Source organism: Thunnus maccoyii, chromosome 23, assembly GCF_910596095.1.
Source record: "Thunnus maccoyii chromosome 23, fThuMac1.1, whole genome shotgun sequence".
Classification (NCBI taxonomy): Eukaryota; Metazoa; Chordata; class Actinopteri; order Scombriformes; family Scombridae; genus Thunnus; species Thunnus maccoyii.
Window position 1 is genome coordinate 10,658,094 of NC_056555.1, and position 17,274 is coordinate 10,675,367.

Here is a 17,274-nt window from a genome sequence, read left to right on the forward strand (position 1 = left end):
TGTTTCTATTCCAACCCTCCGCTGTGGGCCCGTTGCCTGTTCAGTCACTGCTACAGCCGTCGTTCATCTGCCTGCCAGCAGCTGTATGACTGGCCAAGTCTAAAAGCTGAGCCATGCAACAGGTGTACAACATCCTCTTAAAGATGAGGACCACTGAGGTGGAGGTGCTGGATGAGGCATGGGCACATTATTTATCACTAATAGATATAAGGTTTATCATCATTTTCATGTACAGATTTTATGTTACTTTTTATGAACTGTTAATGTTCAAATCCAAGTCTAATTAATGTTCAATGTTTTGTCTTCTCTCTGGCTTTCAGGTGTGTTATAGAATGCTGATGCAGCTCTGTGGTGCAAGTCCTGGTTGAAATGAAGAAAGCTGGAGCTCGTCCCAATGCCATCACATATGGATACTACAACAAGGCCATATGCCACCTAACACTTGCTTGTAATGAGATACCTAAAGCTCAAGACCACTTGCACTAGCATTTTCTTAAACATTTCACTGTAAGTATAAAATTTTAAACCACAATAACAATTTGAAGGATGACACGGTTCAATTTGTTTGCTCTGCAGGCAGTCTTAGAGAGCCTGTGGCCGAGCCAAAACTGCAGCAGCCCCTTTATGTGAACCAAGCTTTGTAATGTGCTGAAGGGAGTGGCCCAGTTCAAGAATGCTCTAGACCGTACATCTTGCAAGAAGGAACCTGCAGTTTCAATCATAGGTGGGAATGATAGCAGAAAATTAAGTACAGATGTGTGTTATCACATGCTATCATGTGCTATCATTCTGTTCCCTTGTTTCTAGGGGTACAAAAAAAGGTACACAAAATTCACAGTTCGGTGTGTACCTCGGTTTTGAGGTCACAGTTCAGTATGATTTCAGTACAAAAAAAACAAAGGTAGAAAATAATATTTTGGTCCTTTATTTTGAAAAATGTAAACATCCAACAATGGCTCACTGGCCAAAACTCTTACTGAAACAGTTTAGTTGTGCTGCAGTGGAAAAAGAAAAACAACCTTTATTTTTCTTGCAAGGAGTCAGGACACCTGCTGGCAGCTGTTGGCATGCTGATTTATGGTCTAACTATATATAAAGTAGTTCAAAGTAGCTCCACCTCCAGCAGCTACAACAGTAACATGCTGCTTACACACTGATGCTTCAGTATTAATAATCTAATGATGTCATATATAATAATTTATCAGTCAGAGGGACCAAACCAGTACTTTTATTGCAATACTTTAACTATATTTTTTTCTCAGAACTGGTTCTTACGACATGCTGTCTGACCACTTCAGAAACCAAATGTTTTTATTGTTGTTCTGAACGGCTTCACTCAAAGGTGGAGTGAATAGCCGACCATCACAGAGAGGGGAGGGGGATGGGGAGATGCGGTATCATTTCACTACAGTAATAACGGTGCATATTTTAATAATAGTGAGTGGATTATTTCAACTATTTTGAACTATTTTGACAGTAATTGTTTGGGTCATGGACCGTCACACCCCTCCTTGTTTCTCACTCACTGTAGTTCTTTCTTTCGGTCCTTAGCTGGATCAATGGGTGGGTCATCAGTCACTAACACTGACCGTTTGAGTCATGAAGACAGTCACGCAGACAGCTCAAGTGAAGTCAGTGGTGAGGAACATAACCTATTTGGCCACAGCCACAACATGGGAGACTCAAAATACAACTGTAGTATAGGTACTGACTCCTGAAATGAGTCAGTACAAGGTAAGTGGCTAGTTCCTGTGGTTATTTTCATTGTCAGACACTTATAATAACAATCTGAGCCTGTCAGTAGCAAAAACAGGCACTTATAGTGGACGTACATTGATGGGTGCAATTGCCCCCAAGGATTACACTACAGTCCATTTTGCAGCTGCCAGCTGAAGCGCTCTCATTCAATACTGGACCAGTTTCAAAAATTTTTGTCCCCATTAGTCACTTAGACCAAAGATGATGGGAAAATAGGGTCCAGGTTGAAAAATACAAGAGTTTCCCTTTAACAGACTTGATCTCTGACGTTATAATGGTCTTGTAATAGTCTTATCATAGATTTCTAACAGAGTTAATATATCTTGTCTCTGTCCTCCTCCTTTCTGTCCAGGCCCAAAATGACCCTGTAGCATCCCCAGGCTGAGCTGAAGACCGAGCAGGCAGAGGTGAAAAAGATGGACAGTGGCTACAAGAAGGATCAGGACTCCCGGCAGGCTGTTAAAAGCAACAAGGAGAAACTACAGGCTGAGCTAGCCAAACCTGGTTATCAAGGTACCATGTGTGTTATTTGTGAGACCAGTTAGTGCAAGCAAAAAGACTCATTTGTACTCATGCGAGCTGCCATTCCTTATATCATACATTTTGCATTTCTGTTTGGGTGTGGGTGTTTGTGTGTATGCAGATGGGAAGGAGGAGAGTCTGCTGGACCAAAGAAGACAGTCAACCATGCAGAAACTGCAAGAGGTAGGTTGACTATAAAATTCACTCACACATTTCATTTAAAGGTCTGAAATATGACTACAAAATACATATTCCTGTATTCAATTCTATGACTGTTAATTGTTTGTTTTCCCCCAAAATCTTCCTCCCTCTCTGCAGGAACAATCATACCTGGAGTACTAGAAACTGATGCAGGAGATCCAGCACTTGTCACAGCTGAGGAGGCCCAGAGAGTAATGGAGACCATGACAAAATACCTGAAGTATGCACCGGAGAGGATGGGTGGTGGTGGCCATAAGAAATGAAGACTTTAAAGACCCATGACACTTTTTTAAGGGTGTATTTGTCTCTTTTTATTGTTGGTGTTAAACAGTTTAAAATTTTGTTTTAACAACATTCAGGAATTAACAGGGGAAAAAAGTCGGGATTTAGCTGTTGTAGTATGTTTTCCCACACCCCATTTTTTCATTAAATGGGGCCTTTAATAATTGCCTGGAGTAGAACTTCATTTTGTTTGTTTTGTGTTTTACTGTTGTCGCCTGAGCAGTTCCTCCCTCTCTAAAACAGTGGTTTGTGTATTGGTTCCCATACAATGTGGCTCACACTCCTACACTACAGATAGAACAGTTTGGATGTCTGACTATGTCTGTGAAAGAACGTCTTTCCATCTATGAAAGACAAATTGTAACAGCTGCTTTCCCTCATATTTATTCAGGAAGGTGCCATAATCTCTCTCCAGAAAGTCTCATTTGATCACATTCAGGCTTTACCACTGAGTTATTTAGAGGTGTTTATTGTTGTGTATATGGTATAGGGATAGTAGTATTGCAAGTTATGCACAGCATACATATAATCAAAACTTGAACAATGCATTGAAAACACTGAATATATAAATCACTGACTCAGTCAGTATTGCTATACTGTATGTTGATCCAATTGCAAAACAGATTATAATTGAATTGAATGCAATCTACAGTTTATTCAATGTTGAAAAGTAAGACGTTGAAACAAAGTTGTATATAGTTTATAGTATAGTATTGAGTTGTACCACAGTAGGCTAATTATCTAAGTAATTAATTATATGCGATCTACTTAGATAAGTAATTATGTAATGACGACTATCTTATTATCTAAGCATTTTAAGTAATTATTATGTAAAGTTATTTCAAGTAATTTCATGTGCTTATAAACAGATTGCCTTATCCTCTGTCCTACATTTTGAAGGTGCCCATGCAACAAAGCAGAGTTTTATAGGACAGAGGATAAAGGTTGTACTGGCATCTGCAGGAGGTATAACAGACGTCGGAACGATAAATAAACAACAGCAGGCTGATATTTATACAAGTCATGGAGAGAGCAGCTAGATGTCGCTGAAACATGTAGCAGTGACGTCACCATCTCTACAATGTACTAAATTATAGAAATCAAACCACATTAAATTATGAAAAGAGAGGAGTTTTAGTAACAGTTTTGACTGACCTACAAGCATATTGATTGAAGCAACCCGTCAAGTCTACAACTTTTACTTCTGTTGTAAATAAATCTCTGTATGTACATTCGATTTTGAATTTTTGTCAAACTATTTTGAACACTAGTTGTGGACATCATTTATTGGCACTGGTGATGGAAAGTGCAAATGATCCTGCACTTGGTCTCATATACTCATATAACCAATCCTCGGTTCCCTCTCATGTGGCAGTGTGAATGTGTCGAGTGTGAGGAGCTGCTGTTAAGTTTCACACAAACAAGTATACCACTGCTCACACATGCATGCAAAGTGAGAACTTGCGACTTCCCAGACCACTTAGATTATTCCTGTAAAGGAAGTGTTGACAGAGAGCTACATGTGTGGGATTGGCAGTGAGTTCATTAACAGCCCCATTTTCAGCCTCCCAAAGGGAAATAACACCTGTTGGGGGAAGAGGGACTGTGTGAATCCTACCTAACGCATACAAAATCTCACCGATAATGAATTCGCATCCAAGCACCACACAGTCCAAATAATTGCAAGTGTGAGTGCTGTTTGAGTCAACCAATTCCCTGCATGTATTGCTTCCCTCTTTATGTTCAAAGTAAATTACAGAGCCAAATGATTTATAAAGCCCTTTGCACTTTTTAAAGTTGATTCTGATGTATGTGTCATCGATTTTTGCTGCAACAGTTTCAGTGTTTCACTCTATGAATTTGGTTGTTGACACTAATTAATTAATTTTCTAGAGGTCAACCAATTCTTGCAGGTTTAACTTATTACAGTAGGGTAAAATGCTCCACAACAAACAGCTGCCTTGACAGCATATTTGCGCACAGCCACAGACTACATTAATTGGTCTCCCATCACTTGAAAGTCCCTGAGGATTTGCTCCCTCGCACAAATAAAACCCAGGCTTACATTTGGCATGTTTGTTTGCCCTCATGAATTAAGAATTAGTATATCTTCAAACCTGAGACGCAGTGATAAACATAGGTGAAAATTTCCACTTTCATTTCTGTGGCTGACTCTATGTCATCGGTGTCTCTAATTAGAACAAACAAGCTGTTTTTCAGATGGGGTCAGTGTGTTGTGGCTCCCCTCTATCCTGACATCTGAGCCACGAAAACAACAAGTCCGCAGATCTCTATAATGAATAAGAACCTGTACCATTAGGTTGCTCCTCTGGGTGTCAAATCACTTTGAAGATGACTAATTGTGAAAGTTCTCTGACACCACAGTGTTCTCCATCTGAACATGGAAGAATAGTTCATTTCTTAAGGTTCAAGAGTCAACCATCAGTCCATCAGTCATTAGTGACTGTTCATTTTAAACATTGTCACATGACGAAAAGGATTTTCTTCACCAAGAAAAACATGAAGGCCAGTTTAAAGAGTATAATACTATAAAATAATCCAAATGGTTGCATATTTACACATCCAGCATACATGGAGCAACATTACAATAATATTTCAGCAACAGACTGAAATATTCTTAGTGCACTGGAAGCGTGTAATAGTGCATTGAGAACTCAATTATAGACTAAACCTATTTGATAAGATGAGGATATTGTGCAGTAAATAGAAAAAAATAGAATAGTTATTCTCATATACTTGGAATTTATTGCAAAGAATATTGTTTATCTGTCCCATTGCCAACAAAAAGAGGCGTATGAATTGGGCGCATCATATCTATAGCTACATTCAAAGCAATCAGACAGAAACACTATGCTAAATGATTAAGTTTCATTCTTTAAAGGTTTCTGCTCCTCTGCACTGATAACGAGTCTGGGGCAGTGCACTGTAAAATCTGCCTAAACATCAAGAACTGCAAAACCAGCACAGTAATTTATTTCCAATTTCTTTCACATTTTTTATATTCATTCGGATCAAACAGAACAGAAAAGTATCATAATTTATCACACATCAGTGGTGTTTAAGTGGCAGACACTGGTAACTGTGCAGTTTTAAGAAATTACTCAGAGCCTAGTGAAATCTGGCACACTGTGAAATCAACGTCATTGACTATAACCGTTCACAGCAGACACAAAGACAAATTCCATCTGATACTACCTTCAGATTGGAGTTCACCGGTCTTTAAAGAAAGGAGATGAACCAAGCTGTGAGTAAAAGAGAGGAAATATTCATTTCTGCACCCCACGTGAGGTGTGGTATGATATGGCTTTCATTTCTCTGCAGCAATCAAATTTGAGAGTGGAAATGGCAACAAGCATCCAAAGGCCTGCTGGTAGCTGCGTGCCTCGCAGACAAAGGCGCCGCTGGTGCCCTGCAAACGGCATGCTGCTTTCAGCGGCGCTATGATGCCCTCACTGAGTAACAGGCATAATAAATCAACTGCTGGAGGAGAGATGGAGAGAGGGGGGGGGTTTGGAGGGGGGGGCATTGATGGGAGATGCAGCTTTTTGAGCAAGATGGAGGTGGGATTGGGAGATGGAGGTGTGCTTGGAGCCAGAAGAGAAAGGAGGAAAACATGAGAAACAAAAGGCCTTTTATGTTCCATTTCAAATTTTGCTTGATTTTCTTCTGTGTTTGCTTTCAACACAGAGCTTCCTGGACAGCTTTTAGCTCAACACTGCTTTGAAAATGTGCATAGAATATTGGTGTTAGAATCCTGTAGGGAAGCTGTCTTTAATGTCATCCCTATGCAATATAAATCAGCCCTGTTCGTTTGAGTGAGCACGGACAGGAAGCACTGCTATATTTAGGAGGCAGGTTCTCTCCCATGATTAAACACAGAGCACAACAATTAACATTTTAAAGCATCTTCATAGAGAAACATGCATGTTGTCCCTAGCACAGCACATATGGCACAGTCTCTGTTCTACTCTGCTTTCCGATGCCAGCGTTGTTTACTGCATATCTTAAGAGTTTGACACAGTTAGGATGGAACACGAGCTTAAGGTTCAGGGATAATCCCTCAGAGAGAGAGAGAGAGAGGAAAAAAAGAGTAAGATTATGAGAAAATGACGAAAAACCGAGTAACATTCTGCAGGAAAGCAGTGTTTTGGCTATGTTTCAACATAGGTGAAAGGCAAAAAAAGGCAGACATCAATCAAGTGATGGCTAGAGTGGGTCCAATACTGATAATAAAAAAAGGCTCTGCATTGCCTAATCCAATGACAATTGCATGCAGTCGCCCTTGGACAAACTAAAAAATAAGACAGATATGCCAAAAAGAAAGAGAATTGGAGGCCCATGCAGATTCACTGTGTCTAGATCCAACACAATTAGCCTCTGATGCTCACTGTCGCAGTACCACAACCCCAGAGAAATGAAGGTGGGCAGAAGAGAAGCTGATGTGCCGTCTAATATATCATGTGTGAGAATGAAACCTGAGGTAGGATCTGTCTTTTGTTCTCTTCCAGACAGAGCGGCCTATTCCCACTCGACGCCACCTCTCCCCTTGCTGTACATATTGCAGAACCTGCTCAGATGGTTGCAGAGGCTGCGATTCCTCTGATTCACACCAAAGTCTGTATCAACACGCACGCATAGAAAAAAGATTATTAAATACTGTATGCTCACAGCAGTCAAAATAAACCATAGTTAAATAGGCACTTCACTAAGCCACACATTTATTTACAGGACATGTCACTTGTAGTAGAGTTTGGTTGGTGTGACTGAAACATATAAATAGAGAATTAGCTACGAAATACCTCAAGTGCTCAACGGGCACGGGTGTACACTCACCTTTCCATTTGTCAGAGGAACCCCAGCACACACACACACACACAAACCATTATGAGAATGCAATCACATCATACTGTACCAAACACATATGTACAGTACATGCATGCCTAGGCTCCCATTCAACCCTGCCCATGGGATCATGTTGACTCACTATAGGATGAGCAGCGCTGGAGATGGTGGGCAGACATTTTCTTTTATTGGCCTGCCAAGAAATGTCATTGTACTATCAGTATCAATCGGAGCGATGCTGTTGTCACACATCGTGCTTTATTGTAGCGTGACTGCCAACGCTAGAGTGTATTACCCTCATCCCTCGCTGTTGAAAACATCAAGACGAGACCGGCACATGAAAGAACGCCAGCAGGTATATTTCATTATTTCCCGGAGCATCAACTGCATACGCTGTAGGAGAGCATGCAGTTGATGGCTCTTGCTGCAATCACAGAGGACATACAATCTCCATCTTTGTCAGGTAAGTGTGTAGAGCAAAATATCACATGTGCGGTAACATGCTGTGGTATGTCACGCTAAAGCTTATTTTATTTTACAAGATGAATTCTGTTGCTGTCATCAACATTTGTCTATGGATTGTATTGAGGTACACATGCTATGAACAATCTTAAATGGCTTCTCTAGACTTTAGCAAAACTGCCTTTTCATATTGGAATAATTTACAAGACAAACTTCATTTGCCATTGTATCATTCAAACAATGCTTCACAAGGAATGGGATTGTTTTTAGTAGACGAGGATATTGTATTGATATTGGATATCTGTTTTTTTTTAAACAATTTTATTGTGCTGCATGTTCACATGCACGTGCTTCACATGCTAACAATTTTAAGCCACTTTGACAAGGTTTTTGTTTTAGTAAAACAGATCACGTGACACTTTCTTGTTAAATAAGTGTTACAGAATTTGTGCAACACAAAGAATCTATAGCCATGCTATTGGCTCTGTAAGGCTGTACTAGCAGTGCCTTGAGCTAAATGCTAACATACTCACAATGCTGTTGTTTAGCATTTATAATGTTTTCAATGCTCCCTATATTAGCGTGCTAGCATGGTAACATTTTCTATTTAGCACAGTTCTAGTAGAGCTGAGGCTGACAGGACTGTCACTAAAAAACAAAAATAACAACCACATAGTGGGGTTTAAATGCTAGTCATGGATCACCCAGGTCAGCAGGTTTCTGTTGGGATCATGAATTTTTTCACTGAATGTCATGGAAATCCATCCAGTAAAGTTTGAGATACAGTATTTCAGTCTGAACCAAAGTGGTGGACTGACAAACCGACATTGCCACACCTTTAGTCAAGCCGCTAGTATGGCTTAAAATAAATCATGTGATTTGCTAGTACGCTTTCAAGTGACATTTCCACTACTTCTCCCGTCTGATGAAGACACACTACTTAATCTACATTTGCTCACATGACAATACTCCAGGGCAGCTGAAATAGAAAGGGGAGCTTGTGGGGAGTTGGAAAGAAGAGAGAAAAAAAAAAATCAAAGGATCAGATCAGTACTGTGCTAATCTCATTGCCATTTAGACCAAAATTGATTTCCATAGGAAGGAACCCTGGCCTCTGGGTCTCCTCAGTCTCATCGTTCAGAGCCTGTGGCCTTATTCAATAGGAGCTAAAGGCCAGCCTGGTGTTTATGAGGGAGGTAATTATCTTAGTGTCTCGCCATGCTAAGTAGCAGCCCCTCCAAATCAATCCAGTCACTGTGACCCACTCTACAGGGTCACCTGCCTCTATTACTGACTGAGCAGAGGAAGTAGTAGTAGTAGTAGTGCACTTTTGCATCCTATCTATTAACAAATCGTTGCACTTCAGCAGCATATTTCTTGAACTTGTCTTTTTAATTATTAAGAGCTGTGACCAAAACCATTTCTTTAAGCTAGAGAGGGGTACGCAGGAGCTGAGTTCATCATTATCGTGAAAGTGTTATAGATGGACATGGGCAAACGGATGGAGGAGTTGAGGAACAAAGCAAAGAACACAGCAACAGGCAGTTGAAATATTTACTGTCCACCATACTACCCTCAAAAAGTCCACAATGGAACAAAAAAAGTAGTATCCATGGCATGTACACTTTCTGCTAACCATCAGAAATAACTGTTGTGTGACCTTGAAGGTGAAAGTGATGACAAAATGATGATTGATAAATGTCCAAATTTTCAATTTATTGCTCAACTACGACTGAATAAACTATTGAGTGTCTTTTGTATAGGGAGTAATGAATGAGTGAATGATGGTGTGATTTTGAACAAAGCCTCAGGAGGGAAAAAAAGGTTGAAAATAACAGTTTGAGCCTCTATCATACACTGAAGCCATGGCAACAGTGATCATGGTGGGAATGACATCTGAAAAAACAATTATCTTATATCTATAGATTGAACTTTCTGTTTGGCTTCATGTGTTAGTGGAGGCAAGCTGAGTGCCTGTGAGAGATATCTTTGGCAGTCTAAGTAAATAAATGGCATCATTAAACCAACAACTATATCGCCCATCCATCGTAAACTGTCAAAAGCCTTTTCTGGTGCAAAGGACCAACAACAAACTGACGTGCACACCCTTTTTGCACTCATGTCAACCTCTATACCCTGAAATATGAGAGACAGGCAGACACATTGATACAGAAACTGATAAATAGGCATATAAAGCAAAGGCTGTGGAGGGTATTCACAGTCTGAGGGGGTAAACAGACAGAGCGAAACCACAAGAGAAAAAAGAAAAATCGAGGTGCTAAGAGCTGAAAGGTCCTCCAATCTTACCGGGCAGCTTGCTGTACTGTAAATATGTCCCACTTGGTGGGAATCAGTGTAAAAGGCAGCTAGCAGCTGGTGCTTAGCGGGGTCCTGCTGGCCCAAGCCCACAGCCGCCCCGGCTCACTGATGAAGACAGATGGATTGGGCCACAGCCCCGACGCAGGAAACACCCCCCCAAGCCGGCAGATTAGAGCCAAGCTTCCGATGGAGCCCGATAACCCGCTGAGGGAGAGAGAGCAGACTGGGCAGAGAACTAACACTCTGTACAACGGCGCCTCTTCACATGAACTTTTGAACCAAGAGATGATTTGGAATGAGGTTGGCTGAATGTCAATGGTTAAGTGAAACATGCACAAGCAAACGGCAGAAATTTTAGGAAGTGTGAAAAGTTATCAGCAGGTAAATAAACAGTGTCCCATGTATCCAACTCATTTTAGGTGGAGACTGATCATTAGTGCTTGAATGAATGATATTTAATGCCAAGGTTACTTTCAAGAACGCATTACACGCTCCAGTAAACTGACGCTGTAGACCAATAACACCCTGGCGCTATGTTTACACAGAACTTCCAGGTAACACTGTGCATAAAGGTCATGTTGGGTGTGTTGTTCCTCATAACTCACAAACTAAACCAGCAGACTGTTAGGTTCATTTATAAGCCTTTTTATTTTTCCTTTCTCTAAAAACCCCTTTCTTTACATCATGGATGGATGAAATCCAAACGATGGAAAGTTAGCTATGAACGCTACAAGTTACTAATGGTGAGAGAAATGTCCCTTTCATGCAGTCTTGCTGTGTTAGAGAAGGCCTCTTCTGCTGCTTAACACAGAAAAGTCATACTCTATTTAACACATTGCATGTATTATTTATTTTGCAGTAAACAAATGGAAATCATTAAATAAGCCACCCACTAAACAATAAATGAGCCAATTAGAAAGTATAAGTGGGAAGTTTTCTTATTTATAAGATGGTATAGGACTCTATGTTTCCCCTTGGATTACTGTCAAGGAGTTGTATGCTCAGGAAAATCCAATTTGTTTTTTTCTGTAGGATCCTAATATTTAACTAAAATACCACCTCTCTGAGATAGCCTTATGTTAATCTGTGTTAAGGTTCATGATATAAGTAGCTTATATTGCTGGCACTCTGAGAACCCACGCAGCTCATTATTTTTAAATACACTTTTTTTGTTCGTTGCTGGCTTCACTGCTACCACTGCTTTGTGTCAACAACAGTTTGCTCAGCCTGCTGCTAATGTTTAATGCAACTGATGTCAAGCCGGACGCCTTGAAAATGTCACATACAGCTATGCAAAAATCATACAAGGCGGACCAGCCAATATAGTACACCACTTTACCAAGCTCTTCACAAAATTAAACTCATATCACAACACTTGAGTAAAATAGGTTTGTGAAAGCACAACACACACATCATTTTTCTAATTTTACATCCACCATTCCATGTGCACTGAAGCAACATGGCTGTCAGTGCTGGATCACTGATCATGAGACCAGTGAACCATGAGAAATCTATACTGTTTGGGATGAAATGCATGCAAAAAGGTATTACCACTAAATGACCACAGACACAATATCTGCATATTCAGCTTCAGATACAGTGTGTACAAACATGTCTTTTAAAGCACCTCTACAAAAAAAAAACCCTTGTGCCGAGACTAAGTGACTGCAAAGGGCTAAGCTGGTATAGCTTCAGTAGTCCTGGGAGGATAGTTTATCGATCCGTAAAGCCCCTGCTAGGTGTGTTACAGTTGGCTCAGGCGCACCTCTGATTGACTTAGTGTGATGTGAGCATAATTAAGACTGCAGCACATTAACAGATGGCTGCAGTATCACACTGAGAGCGAATGAGAGAGAAGATGCCTGGTGTGAAAATTATAGCATACCAGAGTGTGTGCAGTACAGTGTAGATGCTAACAGAAGTTCTCCGACTCAGTGTATGTGTGCTGTGGTGTCTTTTTAAAGTTAGTCACAAAGTACTTGTATTTACAAAATACTATTTATGGTATTTTACTAACAGAAAGAAATAGAGCAGGTAAGTGAATTGTCAATCACAGCTGTCAATCATGCCCACACAGCAGACATAAAAGCCTACTATAATTGGTAATCTCGAAGATAATCATTTCATTCTCTTTGGCGGCACCATATGGCATTAAGTGGTAATTGCAGGTTTGTCTTTGGACCTCACTCCCAGAGATCCAAACAGCGTCGATGTGTGACGTCATGCTAGCACAAGTGAATTGAAGAGCGATCTGTTGCGTTAGGTCTGCCTACCCTTTCTGGCGGATCAACCACTGAGTGATGGAAATTTTGTTACAATTGTTAAATTAGCATTTTGTATTCATTATGCCTTTTGTGTGTTTTAGTTTTACTCTTTCTTATGTCATTAAACCTGTGGACAATGGACAACTGTCTCCACAGTCGTGATGTCAGGACGGAGTTTGTCTAACTGCCAAGGTGTATCACAGCACATATACTGAGGGCAGCATATTAACAGACATTTATTTAAGTGAAAATCTTCGAGATTATAACTTTAAATCTTATTAAGAGAGCAATCATTTTCACACACTTATTAGAGTGCCTGAATTTAGTGATTGAGACCATAATGACCTCTTGAAAAAAAAAAAAACATTCTTTAGACATGTTTACGCTTTTTCAGTGGGAGTCAATTGGAGCCAGGGATTTTTTGGAGCCAGCAAATAGCGTATGTCGGTGGCATTGCACTTCAAGGTACTTCCACATTTGCTTCTTAAGTCATGGTAGTTGCTGTTTGGTTTTTAACAAGACTATGTCTTTTGCTGAACAGCAGCTACTGTGGTCACAAAAGGCAATTAGCCTACATTAATTGTATTCTTTTTCAAATCATATTTATATGTCTTTAACTTTGTGCATCTTTTAGATCTCATCTTGCCTATTAAAAAGGTACAATAGATAGGTAGAAGAGAAGAGTCATAAATTCAGCAATTTCATAGTAATTTAAGTTTGCTAATATTAAATTAGAAGTTTGCTAACAAGTGAGACTGTATCAAACATTGCATGTCCTCATAGGTAACATCAAAACATCATGTGTCTGTTTTGTAGCCTAAACTTTACAACAACAAAAAAATGGCGCAAGATGAAAATCCATCAACTTTCCTGGAACTTTATTGAACAAGATGACTTAAATGGCAGGTCTAATCATTGTGTTTACTTCTGTTTTCCAGGTTTATTCAAGCTTTCATTCTTCTTGCCTTTTGTTTAGTTCTGCCTCATCCAAATAGGATAAAAACTTTATAGAGGAGAGGAACCTCAGGGAGCAGATGAGAAAACAGTAGTCACAATTCAAGCCACATACAATTTGATGACATGACCAGAAAAATCAATAGGAATTCATTGTGAGAAACCCCCCCAGAGCTTCACTGCCAGAACAAAAGAACAATTCTGTGCTGTCTAACTGAAGCGGCAATAGCCCAGTAAACTCATTCTCCTGCAGGAATCAAACCATGCGTGCTCAAGCAGTGCATTATCCTTCCTGTGGCTTACCCCCCGCCGCAAGCCCCCCCCCCACCCACCTTCATCACATACTTGGGCTTCTGACAGTGTTTTCTTTTGAAACACCATTTATAATTTGAGAGCAGTCAAAAACAAGCTGCACAATGAAAAGTATGCAGAATGCCATAGAAACAAAAGTCTTTCTGCTGTTCTTTTGGCAGCCAGTTAGCTGCTTTTGTTGAACTCTGCAGAGAAGGCATAACCACTTTGTAAATTCAAAGGAGATTCGCGCAGCTGCCGTTAGCTCTGCTGCCAAGCTCTGATTTGAGAGTCTGTATGCTACACAAAGCATTGTTGGATACTAGTGTATATAAGTCTTGAATGTTACATGTATTCACAGAACCAACATATTTTAAAAAACACCCACTACTGTTAGTGCTCTTACTTTTTCCATGTACAGCGACGGTTTCTACAAAGTGTACGCTGCAAAGTCTGTGTTCTGAAATCTGACCCCTCTCGACTGCGCTGCTACCGAAAACCTCTTCTTCCAACTTCTAAAATTATTCTGTATTCCCCTGTGGTTCTTTCTCTCACAGCTTCTTTACTGTTCTCTGGCTCAAATATGGATGGATTTCACTACTCACTATACTGTACACTATGGTTTGTTCATCTCTGGGGCCTAAAATTTCCAAATATGAAATGGTTTAGCAAGCAAGGGTGTCTTTCCCAGTCAACAGAGTCCAGAAGGCTAATGCAGCATTCATGTCATATCAGAATTATCATAATTATGAATTTCCGATTTGTAAATTGCGCTCACGTCAACATCCAGGTCCCAATTATGATTGGAATTTTTTTCTGAAAGCTCCAACATGTCTAACTTCATATTATGGAAGTACCTGAAGACCAAACAAACATAGAAGCGTCACATCAGTCAAAGACAGATGTTCACTGTAATAAACTCACATTTAATTGTGTGGTGTTATATTGTCAATTAATCTTTACACAACCGACTCTATAATCATATGCTAACAGTCCTGATGACATGAACACTTGTAAGTTAACAATCTTTCCATACCATAAATGACATGAACATGGCATCAGTTCAATGACAGTCTAAACCAAACGTCCTTTCAGGTTGTTACAACTAAATTGAAACTTATTGCCTATCCCAGTTATAATTCTGTCAGAGTTCTGTGGTAAAACACCTGCAGCAGCTGCTCATATGAGGGAAAATTACATTAAATGTAACATTATCTAAAATCTGAAAAAGTTATGATTTCTATTATAAATATCTGTTATTGTTACTCTGGTATTGACTCTAGCCTAATTATACAGATAAAAAAGAAGACTGGAGGCAATAGGATCAATACACTAGCTTTATGACAATTGGGTTGGTTCTAGGCTTTGATTGAGCTACTTTTTGCCAGTCCTATCTGCCAACACTGCTAATGCACTTGAATACAGTCTTCCACCAGTCTACAATGTGGAGCATCATGAAAACAGTATAACTTCATCAGACTGAGCAGTTCTTTAGAGCTTCAGAAATAGCTTACACTATAGTAAGTAACATTAGCATCACTGTAAGTGACTTTAGCACCAGTGATTTTGAACTAGTTATAATCCACATCTACTTAATTACTGTAAAACTTGTTGTCCTTTACTGTTTTTTGTATCAACCCACAATATTACAGCAATGAAATGCCTCCTAAAAAAGAAGACAGTGGACATAAGGAGCTTTTTCTCTAAAAGACTGTACACAGCATGCAAGAACTGTAGGTAGCTATGTACATATTAGAATGTAAGCTTTCTACACTTAATAACTAACTGAGTTGACAGCCTTATATTTTCCTGTACAGCAGGCTTTCTTTTTTTTTTTTTCCCTGCAAACTGTTTCTCCAATTTGTATGATTTTAGCTGAGGGAAACATTGGAAGCAAGCAGTTGAACACAAACAGTATCATGTGTGATTGTCCCGATTATGTCACTCTCCATTCATGGCGGTTATCCCTTTAAGCATATTAAATTATACTCTCTCTCAAGCTACTCTAGCCCGAAGTACTCCACTTTACACTGGCAGAGGTTTACTTTCCTACTGCCCCCTGAGCTGGTTTTTTAACTCAACAGCAAACCCTTATGGGGGATAATGCTTAAAAATCTTACCTGACCTTATGTTTATTCATGTGTGTAGGAGAAACAAGAAAGGCCTCTTCACAGCCAAACTAGCCAGGCAGAACTAAGGCGATCACCCAAGAGAGCAGAGACGGAGAAGGCCTAACATTTAATTAAATATCCACCCCACAGAGAATGAGGCTGGGTGACAGCAAGGTTAGATAAGGGCAAAAGAGTACCTTTTAACATGGCTGGCCTGATGCGAGTCTCGATGTAGCTGCCCTCTGGTCCGGCTACACGGACTACTGAAGCACGAGGGCTGGAGTGGAAGCCAGGATCGACGCTCAGCAGGCACGAGAGCTCAGTAAACAGGGTCACCATTTTTTCTGACCTTCGGAGGATGAGTCACTGGGAAGGATAGGGGTGTATGAAAATGAGAGAACTGCAGCAGTGTGGTTCAAGTGTTGGTCTCAGGTGCAAAAGGGATTGCATACCTTTTTTTTATTTTAAATAAAATGCCTCCAGTAGTATTTATGTCATTTACCAAAGTTGATATAAATTCATTTAATTAATCACTGTTTGGTGAAAACATATCTTCAAAATTGTCAGGTATTATTGTGTTTTTCCATGAGTGTAAATGCATTGAAAGCTCTTGATTTAGGTTAAAACACACAAATCACTAAATTCAGAGTTCTGTGGTTTGGTTTATAAGATTGGAATCAAAACAGTATGTACCCTGATATACAAGGTGTAATGAATATAGTCTGGTGTGATATTTAAGTCTAAAGTTCAAGTGCAGACTGTGTTCTACTGATTCCTTTTATAAAAAACAAAACCGTCTTTAACCTAGAATCTAAGATGAATGTACAGTGGAACAGCTACACTGTGATGTGCAAAGGTTTTTTTCAAAATCGCAATTTTCAAGCAACTTCTAGCCTCTAAGCTTACAGAGACTTGAGCTTGTACTGTTCTTCAGGGTTTCTACTTTGTTTAAAGCATACTTAAGATTCTACTATTTTAAAAGCTTTAATCCAACATAGAGGCAGACAAAAAATATTAAAAAGCACCTTTTTGTTGTGTTAAAAATTGTTTAATGTACATGCAGATAACAAGAATCTGGTGACATCAGTAAATCTAAAACATGAAAACGTTAATGTTTTCAATCAGTTTTATGCGCAGTATTTTGTTTTATGCTGATAAATGTTGGGGTGACGGTATTACTGCCAATGGTAGGAACATGATTAACAAGTTATATAATTAGTACTAGTAATGCTACAGTTATATGATAC

The 17,274-nt window shown here is 39.6% G+C and overlaps 1 long non-coding RNA gene across 7 annotated transcripts in view; it reads right to left on the reverse strand.

Annotated features, from left to right (window-relative positions):
• The window catches only part of LOC121890649, a 39,023-nt gene that overhangs the window by 18,404 nt on the left and 3,345 nt on the right, over positions 1-17,274 (reverse strand). For 3 of the 7 annotated variants that reach the window (XR_006093862.1, XR_006093864.1, XR_006093865.1), the window contains exon 3: positions 16,225-16,393. This is a non-coding gene — a long non-coding RNA (uncharacterized LOC121890649). The other 4 variants (XR_006093863.1, XR_006093861.1, XR_006093867.1 and 1 more) reach the window with 4 other exon arrangements.